The following is an 18,851-nucleotide window of genomic DNA, read 5'->3' as shown; positions in this document are numbered from 1 at the left end:
AATCTATGACCTTCTTTTTTTCTTGACTCTTAAAAGTTAATAAAACACTTTAAATGTCACTACTTTGAACTAAAAGAGCATGCACATATATTCAAAATTGTGGAAATTCTAATACATTGTACTTACCAAAAGATATAATCCAAAATATGTTTACACCCGAGACGTCCCAAAAATATATATAGGCGGTAACACTACACAGTTTTGTACATACACATGGCGACACGAAACACAATCGGAAATCCATTTTACGATATCAAATGTTTCAAAACGGAGTGGAAAACATCGTGTGCATGACGTGGGTGCTTACATTTGTCACTCTATGCGCAATTTCTGGTGGAAAAGGGCAATTGGCGCAAGGCGGACGTCCTTCCCGATCACTGTGTTTAATAGCTTATTTAAATGGCTGTCAAGTTCCCATTAAAAAAAATTGACTTGTATTTATTTTAATGTCAGATCCTTAAACTCCCATCAAAATAAGATACTAGTACTTACTACTAGCAAATTTCTTGGCCATTTTTGATGGCTGCTTAGATTGTTAAATTACCAATCAAAATGGTTCCCTTCCCCACCCCCTCCTCCTCATGTTCACTAATACCCTTAAGCATTTCATTGTCTTAATTCAATAATTGTATTTAGATACATATTGTTCACCATGGCTTAACGATGCTCGCTGTTCAGTTTCAAATATTAAATTAGGCCTAAAATAAAATATTGTCTGTTTCAACAATCCCTACCGACCCTGCAAAAACGGGTCCGACTCCTACAATTTTATTGTCAAAACTAAGTCAAATATTATTTTATTCAGTTCTAATTTTCAGGCTTGCCAGATCCACCGATATTGTTCCAGCTTTTTGGAAAAAATAAAATTATTTCCCTACCTACCTATCCACACCTGGCTTGGCGGTGTCGGGATTGGGGAAACAAACAATATATTAATTTAGGCTTAATAAAAACCAGATATAAAGGATACATGTTAAGTTCTTCTCCTTTCTGTAATTAAATTTGCTGTCTCTGTACTTCCAACTAGTATTGCTGAGTAAAGGTAACTGGAATCTGCATGCAATCTGTTTACTATCAAAGTTGGCAGCTCCATTTTAAAATCATTAAATCCCCTAAAAGTAAAAAAAAAATCCACAAAAAATCAATTGTTCAAGACGTTTTGAAGCAATAAATTCAATAGAAATATTATTGCATGTTTATACAGTACATTGGAAGCCATTTGGAATCAAATTAATTACCCTCCCCCTTTTTTTATCCCCTGAAGATTAAAAACCGGCGACTTATTATTTTCACCAAATAACCATTCACACAACTCAATATTTTTTTACCCAGTTATGCCTGTTATGTGACAACAAGATTATTCATTGTCAAATACTCATGTTAAAAATAAATATATAATTTTCAGTTTATGATTTCAGACTTTCTGATGTTGATTTGCTCAAATAAAAACAATAAAAAAATCATAGTTCCTCAATAAATTATAATTTATAATCATAATATACACACACATGTTGAATTAAATTTTTAATGCACTTATCTGAAAACATCTGCATCGGATTTTCCAGCATCGGATTTTCAAGTTTGATCTCCATATCAGCGTAATCACATTTTGATGACGTGTTTCTCAAGTGCGCTAACGTCGAAGTGACAATCTCGCCCCATATTATATCGACCAGAAGTTGATCCGTTCCCGTACCGGTATTATGAAAATAGATCAAGGGTGTTGCATAAAAATATTACAACTGGCCAGTTTTAAATAAAAGAAAAAAACAACGTTAATTTAATCGGCACAGGGTGCATGCGGATGAACTTTTGGCCGCATTAGGCCGAGAAAAAAAAATCTGTGTTTCCGGTAACCCGACCGACCCTGTTTTTTTAGCCCCGACCCTTATATTTTTATTGAATCTTCCAAAAAAAAAAAAAAAAGTATCAACCGACCCTTTTTTTGACACAGGCTTCTGTTAATCGACATAATTATTTATCTAACTTGCTTCTACTGGCACAGAAAGCCAGTAAAACATTTTATTTATGTCAAAAGGTATTCGAAATAGGTTAAATCCAAGAAATTTGCACAGCAGGTGCTTCAAAAACATTGCAAATGGCAAATGGCAAAAAAAAAAAAAAAAAAAAAAAAAATCCGACCTACCGACCCTATTTTTCAAAATGATGTTACCGGAAACACAGATTATTTTTTTTTAGGCCTTATCTAGAACGGTATTTTCTAGGGTCGAACTGTTCAGTACAATTACAAAAAACATGTGGTCATGATTTGTTTACATTTTACACAAGTTGAGAAACCAATGTTTCACGTTGTCGATCATTGATCTGATAATTAATAGAAACGCACTTATGTGAACTTGGGAGAAAATCAGCTTGTCTGGCAAAACAGCCGTTGGCGTTTCTCGAGTTCCCTGCCGTTTATATCGCGAAAATCTCGGCATTTTTCTTACTTTGAAATACGGCCAAACTGAAATTCGTAATTCTTCCATGAACAGGAAGATAGCTAGCTGTGTAAACTATAAAATTAAGTGACCCATTAAGTGCATGGCTTCACCTGACAGCTTTGGTGTCAAACACATTGTTAATTAAACACCAATAATCTTTGCTTTATGTCAAAAACAATTTGTCTATTTCAAAAATGTTTGCCAAAAAAAAAATGAGTTACTTCCCCTTTTTTATCACCTTTTCACAATATATTCCGTTAATTTATGGGTTTTTTTTTCGTAATTAAATAAATATAAAACAAATTGAATGCAAATGCATATTAGAATATTTCTTTTAATTATTTTTAACCTGAAAACACTTAAAATATAAATATTTTGAAAATTGTTTTTTTCATCTTCACCTCCATTCATTGATCTATAAAGTGCATAAAAATAATAATTCAAATTGGTTAAAAGTAAGTTTGCATAAGATACTAAAGATGAGTAACTAACAGGGTAACAAGTTGCTTTCTTTAAAAAAAGAAATGCAATCGTAAACCCAAATGCTTGTTTGGCATTAAATATTAGATAATTGTTTTTGTTTTAGATAAGAGTTAGTTTCTAGGCTTATGTTCAAATACAAATGTGAAGAAATTTAATCAATTAATGATTATTTTTGCTTAAAAACAGAAATGCAATACGTGAAACTTAATAGCTGTTTTTATTGGAATTTGAGATATGTTCATGGTTATTTGAACAATGGCTTGATATTGTTCATTATTAAGATCCTTACACCTGCTCTGCAAGGTTTTGTGATGCTTAGGGTAGTAAGCATTGGCAATTTTAAGTTGTGTGCTTTGTGCTCTTAAAAGTTTTAGATGACAAACCTCTTTTGTTAAAAACAAAAACTTTTTAAAACCTTTAACTCGATTTGAAGATATTTTTTGAATGTCCCTTTTTATTTTGATGTTTTCTTATATTTTAAATTGTGGGTCATGAAAAAAGGTCTGCAAGTTTAATTGTAAATATATATAATTTGAATTGCACTGTATTCTCTTCACCTTGATGACCAAAACCAATTCATTAAGAAAGCAATTTACAGCCTAGACAAAACATGTTACACCTTGTACTTATAAATAAACAAATAAATTGAAAACAACAAAACAACTAACATAATCAAACCTGAAATTATCACTGAATACCCATTTCTAAACATTAGTTTGTTTAAAGGCCACATTTATGAACTGTTGTAAGGTGTTTCTTTTTTTTATTTGAACAAGTTTTTTCATTAACTTTCAAAGGGTGTCTTTTACATGGTAAAGTTACACTACTGTCTTATGGTATGTATGTAAATTCTTTTAAAACAGGTGTATTCATAAGCACATGTCCCAAGTCAGAAGCATGTTGTTTAGTGGGGTTTTTTTTGGTGCAGTTCATATTTGCTTTTTGTTTCTGGTTTGATGTTAAATTAGATTTGATTTTTCCTGTTTTGAACTGTTTTATAACAGTGTCTTGGGGCCCCTAGTAGGATGCAGTTCAATGTGAGCCAAGCCTTTGTGTTGAAGGCTGTATTATAACCTATAATTGCTTACTTTGACTACACTGTGTCTTGATGGAGAGTTGTCTCATTGGTATTCCTACCACATTTAAAACAGATATTCCGTCTGACATTTGACAAATCCATTAGAATAATCTAAATATTGAAATGGAACTGAAGTTGCCTTGTAGGTTTCTTATATTGACCTATCCTTTTTCTCTCGTGCTGGATAGTTTTATACTAGTCATTAAATACTTTTTACAGTTATAATAAAATGAATAATTCGAAAAGTGCCCAATCAATTATTAAGGAAAAACCTCGAGGGAAAAACATAACATTTAATATCCCAACACAAATGCAAGTACATAAAATACAACATAAGCTTGAAATCATAAAAAAATATAAATCCTTGTTACTGCTATAAGCAACAATTTGATAGATTAAAAGGTTTAAGAAAAATTATTTAAGGAAAACAAAAGGAGGAATTTTTTTTGGCGAGCTACCTTTTGATAAATTTTTTATGGATTTTAAAATACTGTAAGTGGGAGACACCTTCAATGTCGTCCCTCCTCTGGGTACGGTGGGGAGAAAAAGGTTTTTATTATTGCGAGCAACCATTTGATGAAAAATAACTGGGTATAAGAATTTTTAATTAAGACAGGAGAAAGATTTTTCCGCGACCATTTGATGAACTAAAAATGGATTTCAGATTATTGTATTAAAAAAGGCAGGACATATGTATTAAGAAAGGCAGGACAAATGTATTAAGAAAGGCAGAACAAATAGCAGATTTTATTTATTTAGTAAGGGGTAAATCTCTTAGTTAATTTATCTTAAACCGGCGTTTTGCATTTGCGCCGATCTGCATTTCACTTGTGACGATTTTTTCTTTCAATTGCACAAGTTTTATATGAGAGCATGACATATGTAAGGTATCCTAAAGTATTTAACGACTAAAAAAACCCATTTAAAAACATAATTATAATAAGAAAAAAAATCATTAACCTCGCAAGATCTTTCTATGATTTTTTTTTAGTATTTATATTGTCTTTCTATTTTTTCCAAATTAGATTACTAAAAAATCATTTGAATAGGCTATTGTCTCATTCGTAAAGTCTACATCTCACTCCACCTGCATGGACTTTCAATGTAGCCATTATGTCAACATATGGTAACAACAGGCGTCGCTCTATATACAGTTGACCAGGAGCTTTTGATTAATTAGATAACGCGTTTACATCGGTACATTATCACAATGGTCACACAAAGCTCTTCTACTTGTGGTCAAAAAAATAAAAATATAACATAAATAAAACAAACTTCAAAATTTCCTAAAAACTATTTTTTACATGCATAAAACCTAAGTGTCAATTATCCTGTCGTCTTTCAAAATCTTCTTGCACTAGTCTATTTTACATTTTCGTATTTAATATATTAAATTCGAAAATTCATCATCTAATCGTTTTCAAGAAATAATAATTTATTTTTTTTTATTTTGACGAACATTTTGAAGAGCCTAAATATTACTACAGGTTAGATAATCTGTTCCCTGGCCCAGATAACTATAAATAGAAATTATTATTTCTTATCTCTTGCATCTGTCATCACTCGGTGTCTATAAATAGACATTTGATATCTTATCGCTGATCCTGTTAAGTCTGCTGAAATTGCATGCATGATTAATTTTAAGGTTATCGATCGTAATTAAAGCGGCACATTTTGAACAGATATATCATGTTAAGGAGGGGTATTTGCGAAAAATAACAGTCGTGAGAATGTTTGAATTTCGCGAGCCGTAAGGCGAGGGAAATAAATTCTCAAGACTGGTATTTTTCGCAAATACCCCTCAAGAACATGCTATATCAGTTTAATTACACCGAATGTTAACGTACAAAACGCATTGATGATCGTGACATTACAAGCGTCCAGTCGGATAGAGTATTTTTTGGCAAATACCACGGCAGAGAGGGTTAAAAAGGCATATCCTTTTTGCATATAGCCCGGCGCTGTTTAAAAATGAACGATATTCATTTGATAAAAGTAAATTGGTGAAAAATACACTGGCTATCAACCAATCAAAACCCAGGATTCTTACATAAGGTGTAATTAAATTCATTATTTCATTGCTTGAAGTATTATTTCTTTCATCTGCATGGTCAAATGTATTTTTTTTAAATACATTTTAGATTTAGATTTCAGTTTTAGTTTTTTTTTTCATATTCAATATCAATTTATTCACATTCTAATAACGAAATAGGATCCAGATATACCTATAACAATCTGATTTGTTATTTTAATCAAGGAGGTTATATGACCTCCTTGTTTTTTAAAAAGGAAATAATGTTGCAATATTTAAACAAAGAAAATAACTGTATCTCAATTTGCAATGTACTTTCATAATTAATTTAAACGTTATTGTCGAGCCTTCGACTTTTGTCGAAAAAGCGAGACATAGCGATCCTACATTCCGTCGGCGTCGTCGTCGTCGTCGGCGGCGTCCACAAATATTCACTCTGTGGTTAAAGTTTTTGAAATTTTAATAACTTTCTTAAACTATCCTGGATTTCTACCAAACTTGGACAGAAGCTTGTTTATGATCATAAGATAATATTCAAAAGTAAATTTTGTAAAAAAAAAATTCCAATTTTTCCGTATTTTACTTATAAATGGACTTAGTTTTTCTGCCAAGAAACATAACATTCACTCTGTGGTTAAAGTTTTTGAAATTTTAATAACTTTCTTAAACTATCCTGGATTTCTACCAAACTTGGACAGAAGCTTGTTTATGATCATAAGATAATATTCAAAAGTAAATTTTGTAAAAAAAAAAATTCCATTTTTTCCGTATTTTACTTATAAATGGACTTAGTTTTTCTGCCAAGAAACATTACATTCACTCTGTGGTTAAAGTTTTTGAAATTTTAATAACTTTCTTAAACTATCCTGGATTTCTACCAAACTTGGAAAGAACCTTGTTTATGATCAAAAGATAGTATCCAGAAGTAAATTTTGTAAAAAAAAAATTCCATTTTTTCTGTATTTTACTTATAAATGGACTTAGTTTTTCTGCCATGAAACATTACATTCACTCTGTGGTTAAAGTTTTTGAAATTTTAATAACTTTCTTAAACTATCCTGGATTTCTACCAAACTTGGAAAGAACCTTGTTTATGATCAAAAGATAGTATCCAGAAGTAAATTTTGTAAAAAAGTAAAAAATAAATTCCATTTTTTCCGTATTTTACTTGTAAATGGACTTAGTTTTTCTTCCAGTTAACATTACATACAGTCTGCACTTTAAGTTTTTAAAACATTTATTAGATTGATAAACTATCCTGGATTTTTACCAAACTTGGACAGAAGCTACTTACAATCAAAAGATAGTATAGAGAGGAATATTTTTATTAATTTTTTTCCTCATTTTTGTTGAGCCTGCGATTAACAGCAAAAGTAGGCGAGACACTGGGTTCCGCGGAACCCTTACGAATTTTTTTTAATAACCGGTTCTTTTTTGAAAAATCCTCGTTTTTACATCCATTCAAGGACGTATAAATATAGATTCTACCACTGCATCGAGTGTGATACGATATTTATCCACACGAGACAGTTAAATATTTAAAATTTAACTGTCGAGCGTGGATAAATATCGTATTACACGAGATTTGGTGGTGGAATCTGTTTCTCTAATGATTTTCAAACAATATGCAGGCAAATTTATTCCTTCTTTTCGAATGATCTGCAAAAAGATGTGTTCTTTCTATGTGACGTCATCAGGCATGGTCGCCTTTTTTCATGCCGTCACAATAGGAAATTCAGAGGAAAGCAAGAAAATTCGACGTCATAATCGGATTTTAACCAATGAAGAACTGAGATCAAACGAACCACACGTTGATTAATTTTTTTTTTATACAATGGGTGCAGAAAGGGATAAATTGACGAAGAATTAGAGAATAGATTATATATATACGTCCTTGGTCTATTCTAGACGTAAAATTTTAATAAAGTGCAAGAAAGACTTCTTTTTAATTTCAGTATAAAAAAACGAATTAGCCTGCTTTGTACATCAAGTACATCTTCCCTAGACTCAAAATCTTAAATGAAATGCTAGTAATACTTCTTTTATAGATTTTAGTTTTAACGATTCTCGTTCCGAATATAAATCGCATTGTTTACATGAAATCTTATCTCATATCTAAACACAGCTGGTTTCAACGTTCGACTCTAATTAAAATAAGTACGCATATATGTAGGTAAATATTAGCAGCTTGTGATTGCGTGCAAGGAAGTATTCAAATGCTTATTAAAGTAGCTTGCATCATAACAAATTTCGCATCATATGTAACATATCTCTATAGCAACTTTAAGATGCTAATGCTTATTCAACAGGTCAATTAATAAGCTATTGCGCATGTATATGAAAGGTGGTCATAGAAAGAACAGATGTATTCCGAATAACATCCGGTGTTCCGAAAGACTACGGACATCGTCCAATATATACTGCGTAAACCCTCAGGGGTTTACACAATAAAGATAAAAAAAAGTAACTAACAGGTTAACTTGTATGAAACTCATTAGCCACTAAATATTTAAATTCAGCTGCAGTGTGAACATGTTATTAGTCACTATTTATGACCAGAGATTTTTATAAAGCTAAACATAAAAAATTGTGCCAAAAGTATTGAATTTTATTACTCCCCTTCAACTGAAACTTGATTTTACCTTAGTGCCCGAGTTTTATTTTAGTTTAATTGCTCTTTTTTCAATGACATTTTACGAATAAAATTGTTATTTTTCTGACTAAGAGCACCCTGCCCTTTTTAAATCCTGGCTAGAACACTGTATCTTCATGTGAATGTGAATATATATATATTTAACAAACAATAGTTAATTTCAGTCCCAAAGATTTTCTTTTTTATTTGGTTGAATTTGTAATACAGATTATATTTTTTCTCAAGTCAAAATACCAGGAATCATCCAGGACTTTTTTTTTTTTTTTTTCCATTCAGGTAGAATTTGTAAATGTCCTGAAAGTTGGATGAATGATGATCGAAAAGTCCTGATATATTCTGGTTTATATAATATGATTTTTGAAAGTCTTGAGATATCCTGAGAATTTCCCCAGTTTTAAACTGCTTGATTTGAAAGTCCTGACATTTTCTGGAATTCTCCCATTAAGTTTTTTCCTAAAAAAAGGACTTATAGCCTAACAGGATATTTTCAGGATATCCCAGGATAATCTTGAGATATCCTTATTATAAAAGTTGTCAGGATTTATTTCTGCAAGGGGTGTATACATCATTTGATGGAAAATGTAAAAATAAAAGTATTGGTTACAGAACAGTCATATAAATAGTGACAAAAAGTAATTTTAACAAAAAATAATATGTCACATTTAATAAGTTTACACTGGTTGAAATAAAAACCAAAGTATTCTTGAAATCCTTTCCTGTTACAAGATATCATAAGTGTATTGCATAGTTTAGGAAATTGTTTGTTGCAACTTTCTAGCAAACAAACTCTTTCTTGCAACATTGCAGCAAAATACTGCAACTTTCTCACGAACAAATATTATTGCAGTAACATGATGAGATTATGTTACAGGTTACAGCTGCAACAACATGTAACTTTCTTGCTAGTACTTCTTGTAAACAAATTTGTTTGCTCCAATATAATAGAAAACTTTTTACTTCAGTAAGGGATGTTAAATTTTCAGACACAATTTTGCTGAAATTTTCTAAGGTTTTTTTCCATCAAGCAAAATGACAGAGTTTAAATACCATCATACTTTCCATCAAAAAAATATTCTAAGTCCAAATTCCATCTCACTTTCCATCAAAGAAAATGTTAAAGTCCAATTTCCATCAAACTTCCTTCATTTCCATCCTATTTTCCATCAGATGGAATAAATGCCATCATATTTTCCATCAGAGGGTAAAAATGCCATCCAATTTTCCATCAAAAGAATGTGGATGGAAATAAAATTCCTAATTTCCATCATCCTTTGATGGATTTTTTTGGTTTAGGATGGAATTCCATCAAGTACCATCAACTTTCCATCAATTGTCCATCAAGTGTTGATGGAAAATGAAGAAATTAATGGAAGATCTAGGGAAGGGTCAGTTGTGTCGAAAACTCGGAGGAGCGGAAGTAATTTCTCGGTCCCAGTAAAATTCCCGTTTGATCAATGCATAATTACTTCTGATGAGTCGAACTCAGTTGATTCGAATACTCGGTTAAGTCGAGTAAATTTCAAAGTCCCGTCGATGTAAAATTAATGTAAATTGACCCCGATGTCTCGTAGTTCGAAAGTAAGAATTTTCGAAAGATGCAGACCTAATGATGAAAATTCAAATCGGATGTATTTCTTATGTAACCTAATCATTTCAAAAGAGATTAAAGCTGAGTAAACAGTCTCTGATGCATGATTTTTTATTATTAATTGTTTTGGCTTAACTAGCTGTCCGTAACTGCGAGTACTCTCAAATCGTACTTTCTTTTTAATTTGACCTGTTGATACTATTTGTAATGCTTTTTTGTTATTTAATGTTAACATGGATCTTGTCTATATACCAGCTTTGATTATTTGGTATTACTACAAATTTTCACTTCTTCGTACTATGAACATCAAAATTATTTAATTTTTCCTTAGATGCTGTTCTTGGATCTGTACAGGAAGTTTTATCTAGCACTAATTGTATAGTTTTATTGTTGATATTCACCCCATATGTACCAAGTGTTAGCTTAGTTTTATTGTCGAGCCTGCAACTTTTGTCGCAGAAAGCTCGACATAGGGATAGTGATCCGGCGGCGTCAGCTAACTTCTTAAAAGCTTTATATTTTAGAAGGTGGAAGACCTGGATGCTTCATACTTTGTATATAGATGCCTCATGTTACGAAGTTTCCGTCAGTCACATGTCCAATGTCCTTGACCTCATTTTCATGGTTCAGCGACTACTTGAAAAAAAAGTTAAGATTTTTTGGAATGTTAAATTCTCTCTTATTATAAGTAATAGGATAACTATATTTGGTATGTGCGTACCTTGCAAGGTCCTCATGCCCGTCAGATAGTTTTCACTTGACCTCGACCTCATTTCATGGATCAGTGAACAAGGTTAAGTTTTCGTGGTCAATTCCATATCTGAGATACTATAAGCAATAGGTCTACTATATTTGGTGTATGTAATGATAGTAAGGGGTACATGTCCAACTGGCAGGTGTCATCTGACCTTGACCTCATTTTCATGGTTCAGTGGTCATAGTTTAGTTTTTGTCGAGCCTGCGACTTTTGTCGCAGAAAGCTCGACATAGGGATAGCGATCCGGCGGCGGCGGCGGCAGCGGCGGCGGCGGCGTTAGCTAACTTCTTAAAAGCTTTATATTTTAGAAGATGGAAGACCTGGATGCTTCATACTTTGTATATGGATGCCTCATGTTACGAAGTTTCCGTCAGTCACATGTCCAATGTCCTTGACCTCATTTTCATGGTTCAGTGACTACTTGAAAAAAAAGTTCAGATTTTTTGTAATGTTAAATTCTCTCTTATTATAAGTACCGGTAATAGGATAACTATATTTGGTATGTGCGTACCTTGCAAGGTCCTCATGCCCGTCAGACAGTTTTCACTTGACCTCGACCTCATTTCATGGATCAGTGAACAAGGTTAAGTTTTGGTGGTCAAGTCCATATCTCAGATACTATAAGCAATAGGTCTAGTATATTCGGTGTATGGAAGGACTGTAAGGTGTACATGTCCAACTGGCAGGTGTCATCTGACCTTGACCTCATTTTCATGGTTCAGTGGTTATAGTTAAGTTTTTGTGTTTTGGTCTGTTTTTCTTATACTGTATGCAATAGGTCTACTATATTTGGTGTATGGAATGATTGTAAGGTGTACATGTCTAGCTGGCAGGTGTCATCTGACCTTGACCTCATTTTCATGGTTCAGTGGTCAAAGTTAAGTTTTTGAGTTTTGGTCTTTCTTTCTAATACTGCATGCAATAGGTCAGCTATATTTGGTGTATGGAATGATTGTAAGGTGTACATGTCTAGCTGGCAGGTGTCATCTTACCTTGACCTCATTTTCATGGTTCAGTGGTCAAAGTTAAGTTTTTGAGTTTTAGTCTTTTTTTCTAATACTATATGCAATAGTTCAACTATATTTGGTGTATGGAAATATTTTATGATCTATATGTCAGTCACGCAGGTTTTATTTGACCTTGACCTCATTTTCAAGGTTCATTGCTCAGTGTTAAGTTTTTGTGTTTTCGTCTGTTTTTCTTAAACTATAAGCAATAGGTCAACTATATTTGTTGTATGGAAGAATTGTTAGCTGTACATGCCTGCCTAGCATGGTTCATCTGACCTTGACCTCATTTTCATGGTGCATTGGTCAATGTTTAGTTTACTTGGTTAATGTTAAGTTTATGTGACAGTTGTAATAAAGCTTTATATTTAGGACTATCAACATAATATCAATGATTAGTAAAGAAGGCGAGACATTTCAGCGTGTGCACTCTTGTTGTGTTTTGGTCTGTTTTTCTAATACTGTATGCAGTAGGTCAACTATATTTGGTGTATGGAAATATTTTACGATGTACATGTCAGTCTGGCATGTTTTATTTGACCTTGACCTCATTTTTAAGGTTCATTGCTAAATGTTAAGTTTTTGTGTTTTGGTCTGTTTTCCTAATACTGTATGCAGTAGGTCAACTATATTTGGCATATGGAAATATTTAATGATGTACATGTCAGTCTGGCAGGTTTTATTTGACCTTGACCTCATTTTCATGGTTCATTGCTTATGTTACGTTTTTGTGTTTTGGTCTGTTTTTCTTACACTTTAAGCAATAGGTCAACTATATTTGGTGTATGGAATGATTGTAAGGTGTACATGTCTAGCTGGCAGGTGTCATTTGACCTTGACCTCATTTTCATGGTTCAGTGGTCAAAGTTAAGATTTTGAGTGTTGGTCTTTTTTTCTAATACTATATGCAATAGGTCAACTATATTTGGTGTATGGAAATATTTTATGATCTTTATGTCAGTCGCGCAGTTTTTATTTGACCTTGACCTCATTTTCACAGTTCATTGCTCAGTGTTAAGTTTTTGTGTTTTGGTCTGTTTTTCTTAAACTATAAGCAATAGGTCAACTATATTTGTTGTATGGAAGAATTGTTAGCTGTACATGCCTGCCTAGCATGGTTCATCTGACCTTGACCTCATTTTCATGGTGCATTGGTCAATGTTTAGTTTACTTGGTTAATGTTAAGTTTATGTGACAGTTGTAATAAAGCTTTATATTTAGGACTATCAACATAATATCAATGATTAGTAAAGAAGGCGAGACATTTCAGCGTGTGCACTCTTGTTGTGTTTTGGTCTGTTTTTCTAATACTGTATGCAGTAGGTCAACTATATTTGGTGTATGGAAATATTTTACGATGTACATGTCAGTCTGGCATGTTTTATTTGACCTTGACCTCATTTTTAAGGTTCATTGCTAAATGTTAAGTTTTTGTGTTTTGGTCTGTTTTCCTAATACTGTATGCAGTAGGTCAACTATATTTGGCATATGGAAATATTTAATGATGTACATGTCAGTCTGGCAGGTTTTATTTGACCTTGACCTCATTTTCATGGTTCATTGCTTATGTTACGTTTTTGTGTTTTGGTCTGTTTTTCTTACACTTTAAGCAATAGGTCAACTATATTTGGTGTATGGAATGATTGTAAGGTGTACATGTCTAGCTGGCAGGTGTCATTTGACCTTGACCTCATTTTCATGGTTCAGTGGTCAAAGTTAAGATTTTGAGTGTTGGTCTTTTTTTCTAATACTATATGCAATAGGTCAACTATATTTGGTGTATGGAAATATTTTATGATCTTTATGTCAGTCGCGCAGTTTTTATTTGACCTTGACCTCATTTTCACAGTTCATTGCTCAGTGTTAAGTTTTTGTGTTTTGGTCTGTTTTTCTTAAACTATAAGCAATAGGTCAACTATATTTTTTGTATGGAAGAATTGTTAGCTGTACATGCATGTCTGGCATGGTTCATCTGACCTTGACCTCATTTCCATGGTTCATTGGTCAATGTTTAGTTTTCTTGGTTAATGTTAAGTTTATGTGACAGTTGTAAGAAAGCTTTATATTTAGGACTATCAACATAATATCAATGATTAGTAAAGAAGGCGAGACAGCGTGTGCACTCTTGTTGATATTAAAGAAATTTCTTGGTATTCCTAAACGGAAGATTTTATACACACAGAAGAAGAAGTATACTTAACAACAAAATTATTTTCATTTACCTGTGTATAATATGACGCAGGTTTCTTCAAAAATGATGATTTTCTAAAAATTGTTTGACATTTCACAGTGATATCATACTTTAACTTTGTTTAAACCTGTTTATTTACTTTTGACTTTAATTATTTATCCCTTCTAATTTTTTATTAACTGTGTATTTGCATTCAGGTGTCACAGGTCAAATTTATTCGTTCATTGTGTGTTAATTTACGTTTTTTGATTGAGTTAAGCCTTCCAATTGATATTTTATAGTGTGTTTTTCTATGTTGTGATGTTATACTATTGTTTTAGAAAAGGTAGAAGGTTTGGTACCATTAAAACGTTTAATCCCGCTGCAAATGTTTGCACCTGTCCTAAGTCAGGAATCTGATTACAGTAGTTGTCGTCTGTTTATGTAGTTCATACGTGTTTCTCGTTTCTCGTTTTAACATAGATTAGACCCTTGGTTTTTCCGTTTTACACTAGTAATTTTTTGGGGCCCTTTATAGCTTGCTGTTCGGTGTGAGCCAATGCTCCGTGTTGAAGGCCGTACCTTGACCTATAATGGTTTACTTTTATAAATTGTAACTTGGATGGATAGTTGTCTCATTGGCACTCATACCACATCTTTCTATATCTATTGTTTGTATAACAGTTAAAATGACTTGTTATTGGTGACTAGTAATTAACACCTTTATTGATTGTTCAAGCGGAATGCTAGTGTGTTGAATATATTTCACCTGACATAAAAACGAAACGAATTTAAATTACCCAAGCCGAGATTAAATGAATCGTTAGAATTAAAATTCATTAATTACAATAAATAAAAGGATTTAGACAATTATGATAAATTCATAATAATTTAATGTAAAGCAGACGACCTCACCAGAGACCGTTCAGAACTTTTTTTGTTCCGCAATTGATTTCATAATTTAAAGTGACTGACCTTTGTAAATATTTGTGTATACTATTGATTTCATATGTGCATGATTTGTATCTGTACTTGTGACGTTGTGTGTTTAATTATTATGAAGGACCAAAAAATATGGAGATGGAATACACAATCATAAAGTGTCATATCGAAAAAAGGCACACTGTTCCAAGTATCTAGTTTACACAAATCTTATATCGTATTTCATGCATTCCAAATTTATGACGACACACTCAACCTCAGATGAGTCGAACCTCGGATAAGTCGAATACTTTGATATGGTCACTTCGACTTGACACAACCAGGTGCGACTGTATTTATTTATATAAATATGTAACCTTTTTTGTAATAAATTAAGATTTTTAGTGTAAACAAATAGCACCTTAATTAAACATATAGCACCTTAATATTTAGTATTGCATGCATACAATATACCTACTAAGAGCAGATAATAAACTTTATTATTCCAATTTTTTTTATTATTTTTTGAAGGATATGAATTTTTCTGGATTTTGATCTCGCCTGTGACAAATGTCTTAGAATTTGTTAAAGCTTAAAGCTTTATTTCGAAAGGTAGAAGACCTGGATACTTCATATCTTGTGAACAGATGCCTTATGTTATAAAATTTCCTTCTGACATATATCAATTGTCCTTGACCTCATTTTCAAGGTTCAGTGGCGGCTTAAAAAGTATATTTTGTTATCACATGATTTTCTAATTTGTTATGAATATTATGATATCTATATTTGGTATATTTAACCGTTGCAAGGGCAATGTCAGTCCAGACAGGATTCACCTGACCATGGCCTCATTTTACAGATTTGTGACCAAGGTTAAGTTTTTGTTGTCAAGTCTGTTTTTCAGGTCAACTATATTTGGTGTATTGAATCATTTTAAGCTGAACATGCCTGGTCTTGCAGATTTCATCTGACCTTGACCTCATTGTCATGGTTCATTGGTCACATTAAGTTTTGTTATTTTGTCTGTTTCTCAGATACTATAAGCAAATAGGTCAACTTTATTTAGTATATGAATGTTTGTTAGGTGAACATGTCTATCTTGCAAGGTTCAAATGACCTTGACCCCATTTATAAAGGCAAGATTCTGTTATATCTGTAGGTAGATCTTAATATTAATGATTTCAAAAAAGAATTTAATCATAATCAATAAAGCAGATGATAAACATTACAGGCCTCTCTTGTGAGGTTTAAAGGACAAAACTGAATTTATATTTCCAACCAATTCATTAAAAAACATGAAAAATCAATAAATCAATGATTTTTTCACAAACAAAAAAACATGGCAAACTGGTACCTCTTTTAAAGATGGAAAAAAAAAGCTGTTCACAGAATGTCTTTTTTTATACGAATGAAAGGTTTTATCAATCTTATTATCACAGTGAGTGGGGATGGACTTCTCACAATTTTTTTCTGCGTTTCTGGACTAATCGTGATCAGATCGGGACTTTTTGTGATTTTTAAAGAAAAACAAAGGTGGTATGCCCAGAAAACATGGAAATTAATTTGTTTTTATGTATTTTTATGATAAAGAAATTGTCCTACTGAATTTAGTTATGATCCATACCTATTAAACCACTCAGAAATAGTTTTTTTCATTGTGTATTATAGTAAAATTCCCTGCCAACATCATGGGAGAAATGCAACAACATGATCAGGTAGAATGAAAATGTGTTGATTTCATTACAATTTTGAAATTCAGACCAATATATGAAAGTAAATGGGTATTATATCTATAATTATTTTCCTTTTAGACACAGTGCGCACCAGATTTCATGAAATTTTAAACATAAAAGCGCTTTCTGTTGATTTATCAAGAGAACGGAGGACTAGCAGTGATCGAGGCACTTGACTAATCTTGGTTTAAATATGTTTTCTTTCGTAAAAAACTAGTGCATTTTTTTTCTTTGAAAAGAACAGTTAAATTAACACTGCTGAATTATTGGTATGACTATATCGTTATTCGTTCATAGAATTACCCAAGAGGACCAAAGAATACCTTAAAATACCCTCAAAGACTAAAAGTAGAAGAAAAAAATCATTAATTAAGTGTATTTATTAGACTTAAAGAATTTATTATTGGAAAATACGCTGAATTGTTTTGATCTAAAAAGTAGGGTGTTGTCTGATATAATTAGGTCTTTCTATGTTTCAATCCATGTCCTGGTTCATTATTACAATAAAATGGAAATTCGGATAACAAATCTATTTCATATTTTATCAATAAATGAGTGATGTCAGATTTTCAAAGTACATACATGGAGCTGTTATACAGTGGATACAATAATACTGTGTTATAGACGTCTCACATTAAGGTACAAAACAGTAATTAGAGATCGAAAAACTTCAATAAAGTGGCCCTGCCGTGAAATTAGTTCAGGGGAAATTATAGCCATATCTCATTGTTTAGAAAAATAGAATTTCCAGGTAGAAAATAGCAAAACACTGAAGCTGAAAAAAACAATTAAACCCCTGAATTGCGCTATAATACTTCGTGTAAAAACTCATGAAAGATATATATACATGCAGCTTATACTTTTGTATAACAAACTATTTAGTATTTCCTCTTTGCAAGACTTATCAGTGAAGCTCGAATCAAAATAGTCGACCAAGAATTGTAAAAGCCTCATGTAACAACCCCCTCCCCAACAAACAAATAAAAAATCCAATAAATGGTTCACTTTTGCCTTTATTTGATTTTGTGACTTTAGTTTATATAAGGTTTTAAATGGATTTTAGTGAATTGTTGGAATCTCTGTAAAAACTTTTTTAACTTTTTTGATTCGAGCGTCACTGATGAGTCTTTTTATAGACAAAACGTGTGTCTGATGTACAAAATTTCAATCCTGGTATACATGCTCTCTACATAAAGAATTTCACTCATTTTGTTTTGATGAATAAAGCACACATATTCACACACAAACCAACTTACAAAAAGACAAAAGACCTAACGATCTAAAATAAAAAAAACTGGAACTTACTAAAAGCTCATTTAAAGCTAGACTTAAATATCAATTAGTAAACATACAACAGATCTAGTTTAAAGAAGTCATAAATGGTCTGAAGTAAGCATGATGACCCTTTACAATAAAAAAAAATAAGAATACCGATAGTGTGGACAATGTGTAAACCCACAAGTTTTTATAACTGTAAATTATTACATCTTTAGTTGAGCTTTAATTAATTGATAACAATGTAAATATCGATAAAGACAATAATTAAAAATTTTACTATAGTGTTAAATTTATATTGTTTAAGAGTTAAGTTTATTCAAAGGAGCCATCCCTGTGGTTGACTAGGGTATGGAAATATGGTCACCCTGGCTTCTGTTTTCCTTCATTAAAACCGTTGCTTAAAGTTGTGCATCCCTTTGTCTATGTGGGATGTATAAATACACACGCTCTCAATGGAAAGGATAAATCCAATGTGTCCTGTAGAAGAGATACGGAAGATACCAAAGGGACAATCAAACTCATTAGTTGAAGACAAACTGAAAACACAATTGCAAAAAACAAAATAAAGACGAAAAGACAAACTAAATAGGGTTAGCCATGCATGCATGGCCAAGGTTAATTCTACTTTCACTGATATTTCATTATGAACTAACTAATCCCCCTTAGCCATGCATGCATGGCTAACCCTATTTAGTTGGGTTAATTTT

General features: G+C 32.1%; 1 protein-coding gene and 1 long non-coding RNA gene across 11 annotated transcripts in view; one reads left to right on the top strand and one right to left on the bottom strand.

Annotated features, from left to right (window-relative positions):
- LOC127698926 (TALPID3 protein-like) overlaps window positions 1-18,851 on the top strand; it is a 480,691-nt gene that overhangs the window by 312,979 nt on the left and 148,861 nt on the right. The window lies entirely within an intron of this gene.
- LOC127699029 (uncharacterized) overlaps window positions 1-18,851 on the bottom strand; it is a 218,998-nt gene that overhangs the window by 74,221 nt on the left and 125,926 nt on the right. Inside the window, exon 1 of one of the 6 annotated variants that reach the window (XR_007981023.1) lies at window positions 11,432-11,762. The exons of the other annotated variants lie outside the window; for them this stretch is intronic. This is a non-coding gene — a long non-coding RNA (uncharacterized LOC127699029). Of the gene's footprint in view, window positions 1-11,431; window positions 11,763-18,851 lie in introns of those variants that run through there. 6 annotated transcript variants of the gene reach the window in all.

Source organism: Mytilus californianus, unplaced genomic scaffold (genome assembly GCF_021869535.1).
Source record: "Mytilus californianus isolate M0D057914Y unplaced genomic scaffold, xbMytCali1.0.p SCAF_4, whole genome shotgun sequence".
NCBI classification, from domain to species: Eukaryota; Metazoa; Mollusca; class Bivalvia; order Mytilida; family Mytilidae; genus Mytilus; species Mytilus californianus.
This window is presented reverse-complemented; position numbering and strand designations above follow the sequence as displayed.